Source organism: Protopterus annectens, chromosome 1.part2, assembly GCF_019279795.1.
Source record: "Protopterus annectens isolate FY-2018-M chromosome 1.part2, PAN1.0, whole genome shotgun sequence".
NCBI lineage: Eukaryota > Metazoa > Chordata > Ceratodontiformes > Protopteridae > Protopterus > Protopterus annectens.
In genome coordinates, this window is record NC_056727.1 from 841,098,643 (window position 1) to 841,115,219 (window position 16,577).

The following is a 16,577-nucleotide window of genomic DNA, read 5'->3' on the forward strand; positions in this document are numbered from 1 at the left end:
AATCACTCATCGGATGAAGTTTCAACAAACAGGGTTTAATAGGTTCATAGGTTCATACTAGGCTATCTGCCCTAGGGCATTTATAAGCCTAGCCAGGCCTCTGTCTAACAGTGACACAGAAGTGATACCTGAGGTAAACCTTACGATCTCCCATCCACTCATCAAGATTCCTCTCTGAGAGAGAGTCAATGAGACTCTGCCTACCTGACTGGGATTTTATTCCAGAGTGAAGGGAGCCTCTGGGTTATGAATCTGTCCCTCCAGATGCCACTGAGTAGAGCTAGAGTTTCTTTAACCGGGCAGCATATGGCATCTTTTTGCCCCCTTTCCTCTCTTGGTGAGGTACTTTGGGGGGGTCAGTTGCTGCTGCAGGCAGTGTAAGGTACATCCCAAAAAGGGGTGTGCTCAATTATGGGCCTATGGGCCTGATGAAAAAAAAAAAACCTCCTGACCTCCCTGTGAAACTATCCCTTCATGATTAGATAGGGCTATATCCCAGGTCCCTAATTACTCTTCTGTGCTTTAATGATTACCACCTGCACTTTGTTTTTGCCAAAGGGATGACTATACACTTTTGGCATTTAGCAGGGACACCACTTGTAACTGGTTTGAGTCTGACATGGCTCCAGCAAATTTAACCATGTGGGTTCTGTCCTTGAGAGCCAGTTTACAATCCATCTAGTGACAATCGCCTTGGTGACTGTTCAAAAAGAAATCAACCACCAGTTAAAAAGGCAGGATCTGCCCAAAGCCGAACTGGGTAGGGGTAGGATCCAGTGTCTGTATTCTCTTTATTTTATATATTCCATGATGATGATTTCCTCCATTTTGCAGACTAAGCTAGCTAACAGGCTTTATGGGGCAATAGTTTCCAGGATCTGGCCCGGACCGCCTGGTCCCATTGATGCTGTGTTTTTGCTTGGAGAGGGCGGCTCTCTGACCTGCATCTGAGATGTTATGTCTGTGGGTTCAGTGTATTTTTTTCATTTTTGGACTAATTCTGCATATATCTGGGAGAATTACCACAGGTAACTCCTAAAATAACTAAAAGCCTTGTGATTTACCCTCCTGTGTGTGTTTTCTTCTTTTTTTCTGGCCATAGACAATTTTATGAAAAGTGCCCTGTATATCCAGTGAGATTAGTTTATGGTCTGATCTTTACAGTGAGGATACACTTCTGGTGGAGAGAGCAGTCCCCATGTTGTTGATGATGATCAGGTCCAGTTTTGTTTCTCCTCTTGTGGGAGTGGTAAATTGTTCCTCCATATTTTGAGTTTATTTTTTTTTAACCTTTTGGCTAGGGTGTTGGAGCTAGAGAGTCCCAGTCTATATGTTGGTAGTTGAAGTTGTTGTCCTAATATAATGGTGTTAGGAGAGACCTTCATATTTTCTAGTGTTCTCAGGAAGGGTTTGGAAGGCAGTTTTACCCACTGTTAGTTGCACATGGATAGTCTCTGATGCTTCGTGCGTTGCCACCAACCTGGGGTGGTGGGTATCTTTGATGCCTGCCAATATCCAAAAGCCCAGGGTGACAGGTGCAAGCCGTCCCTAGCGCGACATCGTGTGAAATTGATCATCTTGTCTTCATATTGTGGCATCATTCTTGGTGAGGGTAAGATGCTACTCAAGGTTAGGGTTGCTCCTCTATGTCTTTTTCATGTATCCAGGGAGTCATTCACACCAGCATGGACAATGACGGAGTCATATTTGTACTTGCCTTGGTGTGGAGTGAAGTGCTTGTGTTATGTATTACAAGTGTATCAGGTGTGTTGTTTAGTCTTAACATATTTTGTTTTGGGGTAGTTGTTGCTGGGTGTCTGCTTTTGAGGTATCTGCTGCTTAGGCAGATGTAGGTCTATGTGAGACTGGAATTGTAGTGAGTGTGGTTTCCTTCTCCTCCTGACTGGTTATGCCAGTACTGAGTTGAGAGAGCTTAGCCTCCAGTTTGGCTATATGGTTGCATCTCTCACATGTGCTGGAATTTGTTGGGAGGAGGAGAGGGTTGTCTGTGTACATGAGGCAGTTGTAACATTGCCTCAAGATTCCCAGATTCACCAGCTGGACGACTTATATAATTGCTTTAGTGAGCAAGTGCCACGTAACTTAAGTGCAATGTGTTACAGGTAACTTAAATTTAAAAATGACAAACAGCAACTTTCTTTCAAGTGAAACAAGGAATTAAGTACAGTAAGCAATGCAGATATCACTAGTGATCCACAGAAGCACTGAGAAGCCGCATATTAGGTGGAATTAGTGTTAAAAGCAAACAAACAACAAGCATATAAACAAAGCTAGAATCAGCAGGCCTGGATCTAGTCTATTTCAGTAAGATACAGTTCAAATATTCAGGCACTATAAACCTTTAACCAGAAATTCCCAGCTCAGAAGGGCAGAGTCCAGCCTCTTCTCCCACAAGAGTGCAGACCACAAACCTTCTTAATGTAAAATAACTGGCCTGAAGCCCAAGTGCTTAAACCAGAACTAATACACTTTAAGAATAAGAAGGATGAAAGCTACCTGTCCTGCCACAACAGTGCTAAAACAACTGGTCTGAAGCCCTACTGCTTAATCCAAAAGACTTAGAATGATAGCTACACTTTAATCAAATTACTACCAAGCAGTAATAAATACAATTGAATACTTTAGAGAATGCCTGGATTAGTGCTCAAGTTACACAAACAAAGCTAGATCCAGCAGGCAGTCTATGCCACAGCAAACAAGGAGCACCAACTTATAAATACAATTGAGTACTTTTAAGATGATGCAAAAGTAAAATAAAGTAGGTAGAAACACAAGCACAGTAAAAGCAGATGAATTTTTTTTTTTTTCTGAACAAGTGCTGAGATCAAAGAAACAGATAGTTATAAGAAAAAAAAAAACTAAAGTTAAAAACCTCCAACACAGAAGGGAAGGGGGGGGGGAAGCCTACAAATAGTCATCTTATACCACTTAACAGGAAAGAAACAGAAACAATTTTTATTAAACTTCCAGTTCAGTTAATATTCCTGCCACAGTTAAAATCAATTTAAATACTGTATTAAAAAAAAAAAAAAAGTGCAGATAAAGGTACTTAAATTAGATAAAGGTACTTAAATTCTCTTATACGTCCATTTGAATACAGCAAGTTCTTAGCCGGCCAAAGCTGAGGTTTAATGAAGATGTGTTCCACATTTAGAGCATTCAACAATATGATATACATCCCAGTCCAGTGAATTAGGACTCGATTCTCACTGTCTCTATGTTTGATGGGCATGAGCCTGTCGTGTCCCCTTCCTCACCCTAGTCATTGTACCCCCTTAAACTTTTGTGTCCCTCATCATCCCTGAATCTTGACTTGTTTGTCTTATTTGTTTGCATTTGCTTCCTCACCTACCCAACTTGATTTGGTCCAGTTGGCTATACAACATGATTTTGTTGTTGTCATCCCTCTCTTTAGAAGTGACATTCCAAATTCAATTAATATTCTGTACATATCATCAGTATTTATTGTTGAAGAAATAGATAGCCATGGTTCTTACCTCCTTCCCTCCTGCACATTCCTGTATTGCATTCCTTTTGTTCTCCCCCATCCTTGCTCTTCATTTCACCACTTTTCTATCTACCCCATTTTAACATCTATAATCTGGTCAAAACATGTAAGCACACAAAATACACATATGTAGCAGAAAAAGCAACGGATCCCTCATTTTTAGCCTCTGTGTTTGTGCTGAGTTTGGCAATGCACACCAATGCCAAGCAACACTAAGCAGTTGTGTAATCCTGCAGTAACCTCTGTGCAGTGCCATTTAACCCCTCTGTGCTATGCCAGCACACAGTAGTATGCTGAATGTACTATCCAGAATACTGTTATTTCATTATCACTATTTATTTAAAATAATTAGATACACCTGGATTTGAACCCAGTATCATCTAGACTCAAGAAGAAACATGGCAGTGCATTTACACCTGCTGCCACAGAGTCAGCTAAGCAGCATGTGTGTTTCATACACTCAGTGCTAACTCTCAGAATTTTAGCAGTGCAGCTCACATTTGTGCACTGCTTAACTATGTGCAATCAGGGAAAATTAATGCAAATGTGTATCTCGCATGCATAAACACTTTGCCAATCATCTCATAAACCTGCTGCTTGCTGCTGCATTATGCCAAGGCCAAGTTAGCATGCATTATTGCTGTTTACTGTCCATTTTACTCTTTATGCCATGAATCTACATGTGGCAACTTAACAAACTGAACAATATATCACATATTTACAATGCAGCCATGTATTGCCTCCCCACATGCATTGCAATCCTAGTGTCTCCAGTACTTTTTCACAAATATATCAACTACAGTACATAAATTAATATCAAATGTTTTGTTATATGCAATGCGCATCAATATGGTAATATGCAGAACTAGAACTATCTTCACAGTTGAACATGCCTATACATCCATCAACTGACCCTGGGAACTATTGATCCATAAGCCTAACCCACCTTATCCACAAGGCTATGGAAAGATTCATCATGGACCTTTAAAGTGCTATTACACATTGAATAAGCTGAGATTTCCTTCTCAATATCTTTTGACATAGAAGACCAACATTCTAGTCCTCTCACCCATCTTTTGGTAGAATCAGTTCCTATGTGCCCTCAATGCAAGATTTTAATATAGTCTTGTTGCAAGGATTTTGGAATTACCACTTTTGGACCTTTCACGATGATACCATCATCCATCAAAATCTTATCTCTATAAGGAAAATACTGCTGCATATCTAGTGGTAAACAAGATTGTTTTGCTGGTCATCCATGACTGATAAAATGGTTCAATTTCTGCAGAATTGGATCTGAAGCTGTGTGATTTCTAAGCTTATCAACACATGTGGAAGAAAAAAATGTTCACTTCCATGACTTCAAATTCTGCTTTCTCATTGCCATGCTGGTCAGTGGTTTGTCTGGGTAATCTGGATAGAGTATCAGCAAGATAAAGAAGTTTGCCTTTTGTGTAAACCATATTGAAATTGTACGTTTGCAGTTTTAACATTGTGCATTGCAATCTAGCTGGAGCTGTGTGCATTGGTTTTCTTAAAACAGTAACCAGAGTTTGGTGATCAGTCTCTATTTGGATAGCTCAGCCATAAATATAATCATTGAACTTTGACCATGCAAACACTACTGCATCTCAGTTTGAATTAGATTTCTAGATGCATAGGCTACTGGTCTACCCTTTTGAAGAATTACTGTACCAAGACTATATTTTGAAGCATCACAGGAAAGGGTTACAGGTTTGTGAATATCATAATATCTGAAAATGGGTGGACTAGTAATTTTCTGTTTCAAGACATAAAATGCTTTTTGATGTTGTTCTAACCAGGACCAAGTTACATTTTTGCATGTCACCTCTTGTAGCAGTGCTGAAAGTTTACTTAAACCAGGAATGGACTTGCCTAAATAGTTGACCATACCAAGAAAATGTTGTAAGGATATAGCATTGTTTGGAGCTGACATCTCAAGAAATTCTGCAGACTGATCTGGTCATAAGCCTGAACTGGTAAACAAATGTCCCACATAAGTAACTTCTTTTAGCCCGAATTTACATTTTGGAGGATTCAGTTTAAGATTCACTTCACCAGCATGATCCAGAACTTTTCTAAGGTTTCTATCATGTTCAGCTTCACCATTCCTCCTTTAAGAATATCATCTACTATAACAAAACATGGATAACCAGAAAAACGTTGTTCCATCACATGTTGAAAGACTTCACTGGCAGAATTTATTTTAAATAGCATTCTCAAAAATCTGTACCTTCCAAATGTGAAAAATTAATTATCAACTTGCTGCTTACTGTGATGGATCCAAAGTCTACTTAAGACACTAAGGTCTTGCTGGCTGGATTCTGCCGAAATCAAAGTCAAGTTATGACAGTCTGTTTCCCAAAGAAACTTGCAGAATGTACACTGATGCAGCACCAAACTATCACTTATACACTGATGCAGTAATTAATAAATAAATTTTTATAACAAACCACACGTACAACTGTTACACTGTACCAATTTTTAATTCTCATTCAGCATAAATGATAAATTTCCTGTACAAAATACCTCTCCTAACAATTTCATTTGCTATAGTCTCTTTATAGTGGTTTTACATCCTGTTTTTCTCCTTGGTATTTTATTTTGGTCTTTGTATGAAAACATTTGTTTGTTGGTGTTTGCAGAGCAATATGTTTTCATCCTGTAGATAAATAATGCTGGTATTGTCTTTTAAGGAACCATCTTGTGCAAATGCTGACTTGATAAAAGCATGAGTCAAACTTCCTTGCTTAACAATGTCATATGGTAGAAACACGTACAGATTGTTTTCCTGTTGTCCATTCTTTACATGTCTTTTACATATTTGCTAAGTCTGTAAGAGGCCAGATTTCTTGCCGACAGTGTGAAATGCATACTGATTCTGTAGGAAAACATGTCCATTAAGCAAATTCCTTATTTTCCAAGCCCCAGTCATTTAGTATGGATGCTAATCACATATTGCTAAACTCTATTTCTACATTTAAGCAAGCTTTATTTTATATCTTATTTATGTTGCATATTTGTACTTTCAACCTTAATACCTTGTTGAGCATACTCTCACAATTCCCTCTTTTTAAAAAAAAATATGTTAATATGTATTTTTGTTCAGATTAAACAGAAAACACATTTGGAAACAAAACCTTTAGTCTTCTGATGCAAGTCAAAATACAATTTTACATAGTTAATACAATGATATCAAGTATTATTACTAAAACTGAATGTATTTAACAGCTTTTTCTTTTGCAGACAATTCTAAGAAAATATTTCATCAAGAAATAAACAAAGTAAAACCACTCCAAAGCAGCAAATAGATGAAAGAAGCATGCAGATGGTGGTAGGGCCTACCCAGAACCACCACTAGGTCAGCAAACTAGTTTTTTTAATGAGCAAGCTCAACAGGATGTAAATGTTGAATTAGACAGTGATGATATGGAATCTGGAGCCCTTGTAACCCCCACCCCGAGGAGATCAGAAAGATTAATGAACCAGAGGGAATGGGAATCAAAAGAGTTTGAGGTACGGCCAGGGACAGCACCAGGGCCAAAAGAGGAGGGGGAGCGGGTATTCAAACCCAACATTGGAGATGAGTGATGTTTTGATTTGTCATGAACATGATTTTAATGCATATAAAATTATTAAAAATGTGCAAGGTGATTTCAGTATTTGCAATCTTAGCCACCTGGTGATTGATGAGGAGTAGGCCAAACTTTTTTCTAAAGGTATGAATTTTGTTCCAGCAAAAAGGGACAACCTGGTTGAAACTATTGTACAGTTGAAACTTTTTACCAGGAAATTGAATTTGGCCCTTCATTTTTCAGACAATGAAAACCTAGCAGTACTAAATTCTTGACATATTGGTAAGAGGGATGTCCGTATCATGAAACTGGGGACAAGGGGTGGTAGGTTGTTTTTGCTAAGTTTTTTTTCTGCTGCATAGCTGCTTGAGCATTTTCTGGCTTGTTAAACTGATTTTTCTATTAGTAGTAGTATTTAGAGCACAAGACAACAAAAGGCTGTTTGCTGATTTCCTTGTTTGCTTTAATTTTAAATTTTTTTTTAACTCTTGCATATTTTCTGTCCTTGACCTAGTTGACCTGTGTGTGGGGATTGGGTTACTGCACTATACTGTTATAAGTAACTTGAACTTACCTCTGAACTCTCTCTAACAAAAAAAAAAAAAAATTTTTCTTTTTTTTTGTAGAGAGTTAAAAAGTTCAAGTTACAGCCTGCTGTTCCTGTTGTTGTTGAAGTTTTTAGAGGAGCCATTTTTTGGGCTTGCTGGAGGTCTCTCTGTTGATCAGTGGCAGTGACTAACATTGAGCGGCTTCCCTGCCCCCATAGAGGTGCCCATTACTGACTTGAAACTGTAGTTTTATTTTTCTTTTGGGTCTATTCCTGCTTCTTCCAGCCCCTTGCTATCAAGCACGCTACATCGCTTTTTAGCCGCAGTTTGAATGGAGTTGCCCACTTGAGCAGCGTCGAGCAGCTGTTAAACAAGGTTAAACTCTTTCTGGCTCCAAAGTCTGTTCTTGTTTTATCCTTCCCTTTCCCTGTGCTCTGTTAGAACCTAAACAGTTTACACCACACACCAAAGTGGCACAGCACTTGTTCCAAATTTTTTTTCTCAAAAGCTCTTCCTCAAAAGCTTATAAAGCACTCCTGTCTTATAAGCATTGCCTTCTCTTCGGAGTCAAAGCACTTATATATTATACAAATCTCTCACTTCCAACTCCCCCAGGGGTGCCCCCTGCTGCTTCCAGCCCTCTACTTCTCTGTCTCATACCAACTCATAATTCTTTCTAGCATGTCCGAGAGGGTGGTCAGCTGGTGTCCTCTCTGCTGGTGTTGAGTGAATCTGGGAAATTCAATACACTTAATGTTACAATGTTACACGTGTACCTCTCCTCCTCCCTCCCTCTCCACCTCACACTACTTGTGAGAGATGCAGCTATTTAGCCAGACTTGCTGCTGAGCTCTCTCAACTCAGGACTTCCAGCCAGGGAGGAGGAGACAAGGCAACACACCACAATACCAGTCTCACATAACTCAATAACTCCACTACACCACTGAATCAAATACATAAACAACACACATAATACTAGGAGGCTAAAAGTTCGGAGTACCTAAACAGCAGAGAAACCAGCAGAGCAGACACTCAGCAACACAAACTCACCACAAAACACAAACAAAACACACAAACAACACACAAACAACAAAAGTACCAGAACAGCACACACAACATGAGCCATCACTTAACACCAAACATCCATAGTCACTGTACATCCGACGTCTTCGGACACACACAAGCGAGTAACAGGTGCCAGACCCCGGCCTGCAGAAGAAGGTAAGCCATGCATCACACTGTCGGGCACTAGAAGTCGCCACATAGGCTCAGTCTCAGGTCACTCAGGTCTCAACAGCAAGTATGACTCATTCATTGTCGCGCTGGTGTCAGCGACCTGAGATGTACCTGGATGGACTACATGAAAGGACACATTGAGGAGTATGATGAGTATCCTCCTACAGGTAGGTATGACCTGACCTTGATACAGTGATAAGATGATCAGCTTTAATAATTGGCTTAAATTTGCTGGCTTATCAAAGGATTCATTGTTGGGCTTAAATCTGGTGTCATTCAAAGGGGATCATCACCTGCAAGGGCCTGGTTTGACTGTCTGGGACGGCTTGCGCTTCCAGCCATAATGCTGAACTGAGCTTGCACCTGCTCTTGCTACTGTTCGGAGTGCCTCAAAGGCTCTGGCACCCCATAGTTGCTAAAAAAAATAAAGACAAAAGTGTGGCAATGTACCACCCAAGAAGACAAAAACCTAAGTCTCAAAAGGTCTCAATGCACGACTCGCCAGAGTCTCAATCTCAAGATACATCATTGTCACAGTGTTCTACTCAGAGGCCCTTGTCAGCAGAGAGCACCTGTGCACAAACAGGCTTCACCATAAACCCGGAGAGCACCCAGCACTAGCAGGTTTCTACCTCATAAGGAGGGGGGTGTATCAGAATCGGACAACACGCAGAACCACACTAAGGGAAAGGAGGGGTCAAGGATCGTGGCACCTCAAGGTTGGTGATTAGACGTCATCGGAGACCATCCAGGTGCAATAGACCATTCTCAGACAATTTCCCCTCAACAAGCGTGTTCCAGGCAACCTCTCAAACTCACAAATGGCACATGGCCTTCCATAGGTGGGTACCATCATACTCCCTGAGTATCTCCTCCTAATATAATACTATCCACCTTCAACTACCCTAATATAGACTCTTCAGACCCTAATACTCAAGCCCAACACTAGCCACCCAAAAAACACTCAAAGTTCATAAAACTCAAAGTCATCATCATCACTAGTCATGGAACCACATGAGGAACAAACATCAATGATCTCATCATCACGAACAGACTGGATCAATCACCAACACCGGAAATTATACCCCTCCCTGGTGAGATCCGGATCATGGACTGAAATGGCTGGAGAAGTCCTCAAAAAACCCAAAGCCACAAGTGAAAAAACTCCACAGTGAAAGACCACTTAAAAAACATTCTGCAAAGCTAATTAACACTTTTGAATTCCTCTTTGGGCCCTGAGCCAAAGCACTGCCAGGATCTCAAACCGGGACCAAACCCTCCCACCCTTCTACCAGCACCTACAGGACCACATGCAAGGCTAAATCCCTCACAAAACTAAGATAAAAACTAAGAACAACAAAAACGTCCAGTAAGCTACCCCCCAGCCAAAAAAGGAAAGGTACTAAACAAGACAAGCATTATAAAGAAGGACTAAGAGCTTGGTAAGACACCAAAAATTTCAAAGGTTAAAAGAAAAGAGACAAGGAAAACAAAACCAAGGCAAAAGGCATAAAAAAATCATGAGGAGAAAAAAGACAGCCAATAGGCAGATATTAGCAGACAATAGAGGTAAATCAAAAAAATGGTACGAAACCTAATTAGTTGAAAGGAATAGATGCTTGAAGATTACACTGAACCTACAAGGATTGCCAACATACTGGCTGACTTGTTCACCCCAAACTTCTCCCCCCTCCCAAAAGGAACGAGCCAGGTGAGAGAGGATCTCTCCCCCCCAAAACACAGCATCCATGGGACCGGCAGGTGTCCCCCAAGCTCAAACACGAACTCTCAAAACAGGATGGGTGTCCCCGACTCACAGCTCTCTGAAACTCAATGAGAATCGTGAGGGAGAATAAGGACCCACTGTTTAATCTTAGCTCACCTCAGGAAAGCGACCCAAGGGTGGGTGCCTGTGGAGTTGAGATTTTAGCTTGAAAGAGGCGGTGCCTCCACCCGACCCCTGGAAATACCGTCCATTGGCTTAACAAGCCTTATCTTGAACTTTTTGGGAGAGGAAGCCCAACTCATAGAAATAAAGAAGAGGGAACTTGCAGATTTTGGATCCAACTGAGTTTCGAGATGTCACCCCAGATCATGCCTTTTGAAAGGGGCAGCATACTTTCTTCGAGACAGTCACCAAGGCCCATTGAGGAATACCCTCAGGTACAGCCCTCAAAAAACTCATGGCAAAGCCCTCGATCTCCATAAAGGCAGCAAGATGGCGAAAACCAGACAGCAGAGTTCATAACCCATATCAGCTGTTGCTGGAGCCATGTCAGACTAAGTGACAGTCCCCACAGGGTCAGTGTTGCTCAGGCTCAGTCCAGACTCAAAGCCTGTCACCGACTGGTGTCCCACAGGGGTCAACACCCACAGGCTTAGGTTCATCTACTTTTCTGGAAGTACATGCAAACTGGGCCATAGTCGCTGGCTGAGGAAGTTTGCTATCTTCTGCAAACTGAAGCAACTGGTACGAAAAACTGCCAGACACCTGAAACAGCCATCTAAATGAGACGAAGCGGATAACTGGTGCCAGAGAAACTTGGCCTTACCTTAAATATATGTGGCAACAGTAAATCACAGAAGAAGTCATCAGGGGATCTGGGACCCAAGTTGACAGGAGCCTAGCCTCCATTGACAAGAAGAAGTCATCAGTATTTAGGAAGACCTTCTATATTGCCCACCTGTATCATGAAGGGATTCACATCTAGATCAAGAGAGGTCATTGTGCCCTGTACTCTTCTCTTATCAGACCCATGATTGAGTACAATGCCCCATTTGGGATGTATCTTACCCGACACCTGCAGCAGTTAGAAAGACCCCAAAAGTTCCTCACCAAGAGGATAAAGGGTCTCAAACATATGTCATATGCTGCCCGACTGAAGAAACTCCAGTTCTACTCAGTCTCATGCCGCCTACTCAGAGGTGATCTATGCCTGACATATAAGGCCATGTCCAATCCTGAATTAATGGACATGCTCCACCTCAGAAAATCTAGATCCATCAGAGCCACAAGAGCCACGAGAGCAAGAGATTTGAACCTCAACACAGAAATAAATAGGACGTGCTGGAGGGACAGATTCATCACCCAGAGGCTCCCTATGCTGTGGAACAGAATCCCAGTCCATGTTAGGCAGAGCCCTCACTAACTCTCTTCAAGAGGAATCTTGACCAATGGATGGGAGATTGTAGGTTTACCCCGGGGGTCATCTCTGTGTCACTGCTAGACAGAGACACAGTAAACTAAACCCTAAATGGGCATAGTATTTTCATCCCAAGGGGTGGTGAAAGCCACACACACTCTGGCTAGGCTTATAAATGCCCTAGGGCAGATAGCCTAGTATGATCCTATGAACCTATGACTAGACCTAGTACCTTTATACCCCCTTCCCATCCACTGGTAAATCAGGGACATTCTAATTTGGACAACAGGAGAAAAACTGCTCATTGATATATTTGTAATAGATGTTTTCGAATACAATAGTAAAATTCTTGAATTTTTGTTTGGTGACACATACTGAAGTTTCATGCAATGAGATGAACATTGCTTACAGGAATATTGATCTCACCCTGTATGAATTACTATTGAATGGTCACTTGGAATTAAGTGAACACAATTTTTAGACAACAAGGATACAAGGATCCCAACTATTTGTGGGATCCTGAAGATTCTTATTTTGTTAATCATTTTATAACAAAAGAATAGAAATAGACTAATATCTGAAAGAGACAAAAGCTATGTGCTACTGCAAGCATTTATACAGTGGTGAAAATATACAGTTTCAATGTCATTTAACCATAACATTGTGGTCATATTTCTGAACTGCCCACTAATACCTTGGTTGACAGTGAAGTGAATATATTAAACACCTTGGTAAAGTACTGAACTGGGATTAGATAATAAATATTTTAATGTAATTATTTCAGTATATTTAATACTTGAGAATTTAAAAAAAAACATGATTTATACACTAAAGAATGCTATGTACACATTAGTCCATTATCTGTATGAGTACAATATTTTAATATAATTTTCTTCTACCTGGGATAACCAATACTGGTACTAATAAAATGATGGTCCAAAAACCAGTGATAAAACTGCAACTTGACAAATTACTTTTGAACTCGTTACTTTACAATGTGTCCTATACAGTATATATCTACACATACTGTTTGCTACTCATGCATTTCAATCTAGTAGGTACCCTAAACCCATTTTATAAACATGGGTTCTCCACACATATTCATTGCTAGACATTAATTTCATTTGTACCGAATTCTTTTGTATTTGTACATACAAAGACTTTAAAGTACACTTATTCCACTCTACAAATTTAGTAACATTAACATCAAGCAGAATCTTTGAAAATTCTTTGTCTTTTTAAAAAAATCTAGTGGAATTTCCACCAGAGGCAACTACATACCCAACAATTAGAAGCATTCTTGCTTTTGCATGCCAACATCGTCTTGCCAAAAACATATTAAAATACAATAATAATTAGCAAAATAGCTATTAGCAACTTGTAAAATATCTTATCCTGTCAGGTTTAATCTGTTTACCAGTATTTATAATGCAATAATATCTGTTTTCCATCCCCCCCTAAAAGAGTATTGTCAAGGAGGAATGAGAGATTATTTCTTCTTGTAGCTTTTTTAAGACCCTTTTGCAATACTGCTCACACAGTCAGCGTAAATAGAGAAAGTACCCGTCCACTGTAGTATTGCAGTATTGTTTATTTGCTTTATGCTGTGAGAATAGAATGCATGTCAGCCCAACACTTTGGTTATATATTTGCCTTATTATGTTACTAACAAACTATGGACATTTGTCTAATTTCATACTTTTTTATAAAGTTTTGCTGTTTACTACTAGTAGTAGGTATTTATACCCTCCTGCATAATTTATTTCAACTGGATGTATGCTATCGTCCATCTGCTGGCTATACTTGATGTAACTGAGGTTTTTTTTACTTTTAACATTTACTTGCAAACAAATTATCACTGACATATATGCACAATTGTGACTTTTTATTACAATTATTACAGTTGCCAAATAGTGTTTTAATAATAATAATGTTTTAGAAATACTCATGCCACTTGTCTTGCAATCAGTCTTGTTTTTTTACCTTATCTGCTCAATATTTCTTGTAACTATTTATCCAGTCTGGGAAGGTCTGAGCTCACAATTCAGATTATGTAGACTATAGTTAACCCTTTTAGCATTTTTTGTTTAATCATCTATTAATACACTTGCTATTTGATAGTAAAATACAGTTATAAAACACTTAGAATTATAAAAGTATTTGTGGTTTGCATAACTATGCATTTATACTACAATAATATTTTTTTTACTTTTATTTTGGTATTTTTTATTTATATAACTGCTCTGCCATTCATTTTACAAAGACTGCTTGACTAATACCATCTGTGATTTTATTTCTTTTTAAAATTCAGAACTTTAACTCTTTTGTGTGGTGTTACTATGCAATTATAAACAATTGTAAAAAACAAACTAGATAGTGGCTTAACTAACACGTTTATATTTACATTATTTACATTTGCTGTTGCCTGCCTTTTCTCTTGTTCATTTTAATAGATGTACTTTAGATGAAAAGAAAATATATGCATGTCACTCTTGTGACCTCAGATCTTTACTGTTATGCAATAGAACTGTTTTGTTTACCCTTTGACTATGCTATGAGAGTGGCAGTCATATGCTCTACATTGCTGTTGTACTTATAAATATCTTGCTTTAAATGAATGAAAGTGAAACATTTGGGAATGATTTGTCCATACATCAGATCCAGCCATGTATGCTTAACCATTTTCAAATCACATATTATAAAATATATGTCTTTTGTACAGATCAGCTGTAGTTACCTGCACTTTTGCAATGTTTTCTTAAGCTCATCTGTTGTATGCAAGTAGTCAGTCTGTGTCAGTTCAGCTAATTTATTTTATTTATCCTGTAACTGCTGTTCAAGAGTTTTCTGTAATGTTGCACAGTCTTTCTGGCATTTTCAGTAACCAGTTCTGCTGAATCTAAAACTTCTATGCACTTTTGAAAAAATGTTTGTATAACTTGTTTAAACTTCCTGAACTCATTGTGTCTGTTTTTTTTAGAAATGTATTGCATTCTTTTGTAACACGATATAGTGGAGGTTCTGTCAGTAACTGATTTGACTCCTGTTGTAACTTTGAAATAAACCTTTTACATGTGGTGACAGGACATAACTGTTCAACATCTGGATATGTAAGCGTATTAACTTTTCCTGGTTCTTTACCCTTAAAGTTTTTGTCTGTACAGTCTAGCATTTGAATAATGGCATGCAATACTTTCTCATGACATTGTACACACAAAGTAGTTTCATATGATTTACACAATAAACATTTGTCATACCCCACATGGTTTTCTTTGAGATGCCAGTCAAATATTGTAATACATTTGCATAATAACTTACTATCAACTTGCCCTAATAAGGTTTTACATTTACTAATCTGCTGTGTATACCAACATTGCAATTTACTCCATATTTTATTTGGTTGTTCTGCTATATTATGAGTAAAGCATGGCTTACAACTGCATGGCTTACAACTGCTTGAATTCTGTCTTAATAGCATCCATACTAAAAATGTGACACAGAAAAAGTTCTTACCAGTTAGCAAGAAAGCAAGTGATCAGGCTGTTGTTGCAGATGGCTGGAAATTTTTTGGAGTAACTCAAGAAGCTGGTGAAACACAGCAAGCAGCAAGATACTGTGAAAAGTTGGTGTTCACCATTCTTGGACAATTTATGACACTGCAACTTTCCTGTACTGCAGGTTCATTCTGGATTCAGACATCTGAGAATCTTTACTGCTGCAAGCTGCATAAATTGGAGTATTTCTGTTTAGGATTTACACATGTGTACAAATGTTAGTTACTGCAAGTGACACTCTGCAGGTCCTATCACTCCCTCTTATTTTTAATGCATGTAGGCTCACCATTTAAAAATTAATTATCAAGGTACTGCTTACTGTGATGGATCCGAAGACTTCTTAAGACACTAAGGTCTTGCTGGCTGGATTCTGCTGAAATCATAGTTTAGTTATTACAGTCTGTTGCCCACAGAAACCTGCAGAATATACACTGATACAGCATCAAACTGTCACTTCTACACTGATGCAGTAATTAATAAATAACTTTTTTATAACAAACCACACATACTACTGTTGCAGCTTTAGTTATACTGTACCACTTTTTACTGCTCATTCAGCATAGAATATAACTTTCCTGTACAAAATACCTCTCCTAACAGTTTCATTTGCTACAGTCTCTTTATAGTGGTTTTACATCCTGTTTTTCTTCTTGGTATCCTATGTTGGTCTTTGTATGAAAACATCTGTTTGCTGGTGTTTGCAGAAAACTATGTTTTCGTCCTGTAGTGAAATAATGCTGGTATTATCTTTTAAGGAACCATCTTGTGCAAATGCTGACTTGATAACAGCACCATTCAAACTTCCTTGCTTAACAATGTCATATGATAGAAACACGTACAGATTGTTTTCCTGTTGTCCATTCTTTACATCCTGTTTTTTTACAGTTTTGCTAAATCTGTAAGAGGCCAGCTTTCTTGCTGATAGTGTGAAATGCATATTGATTTATGTAGGAAGACATGTCTATTAAGAA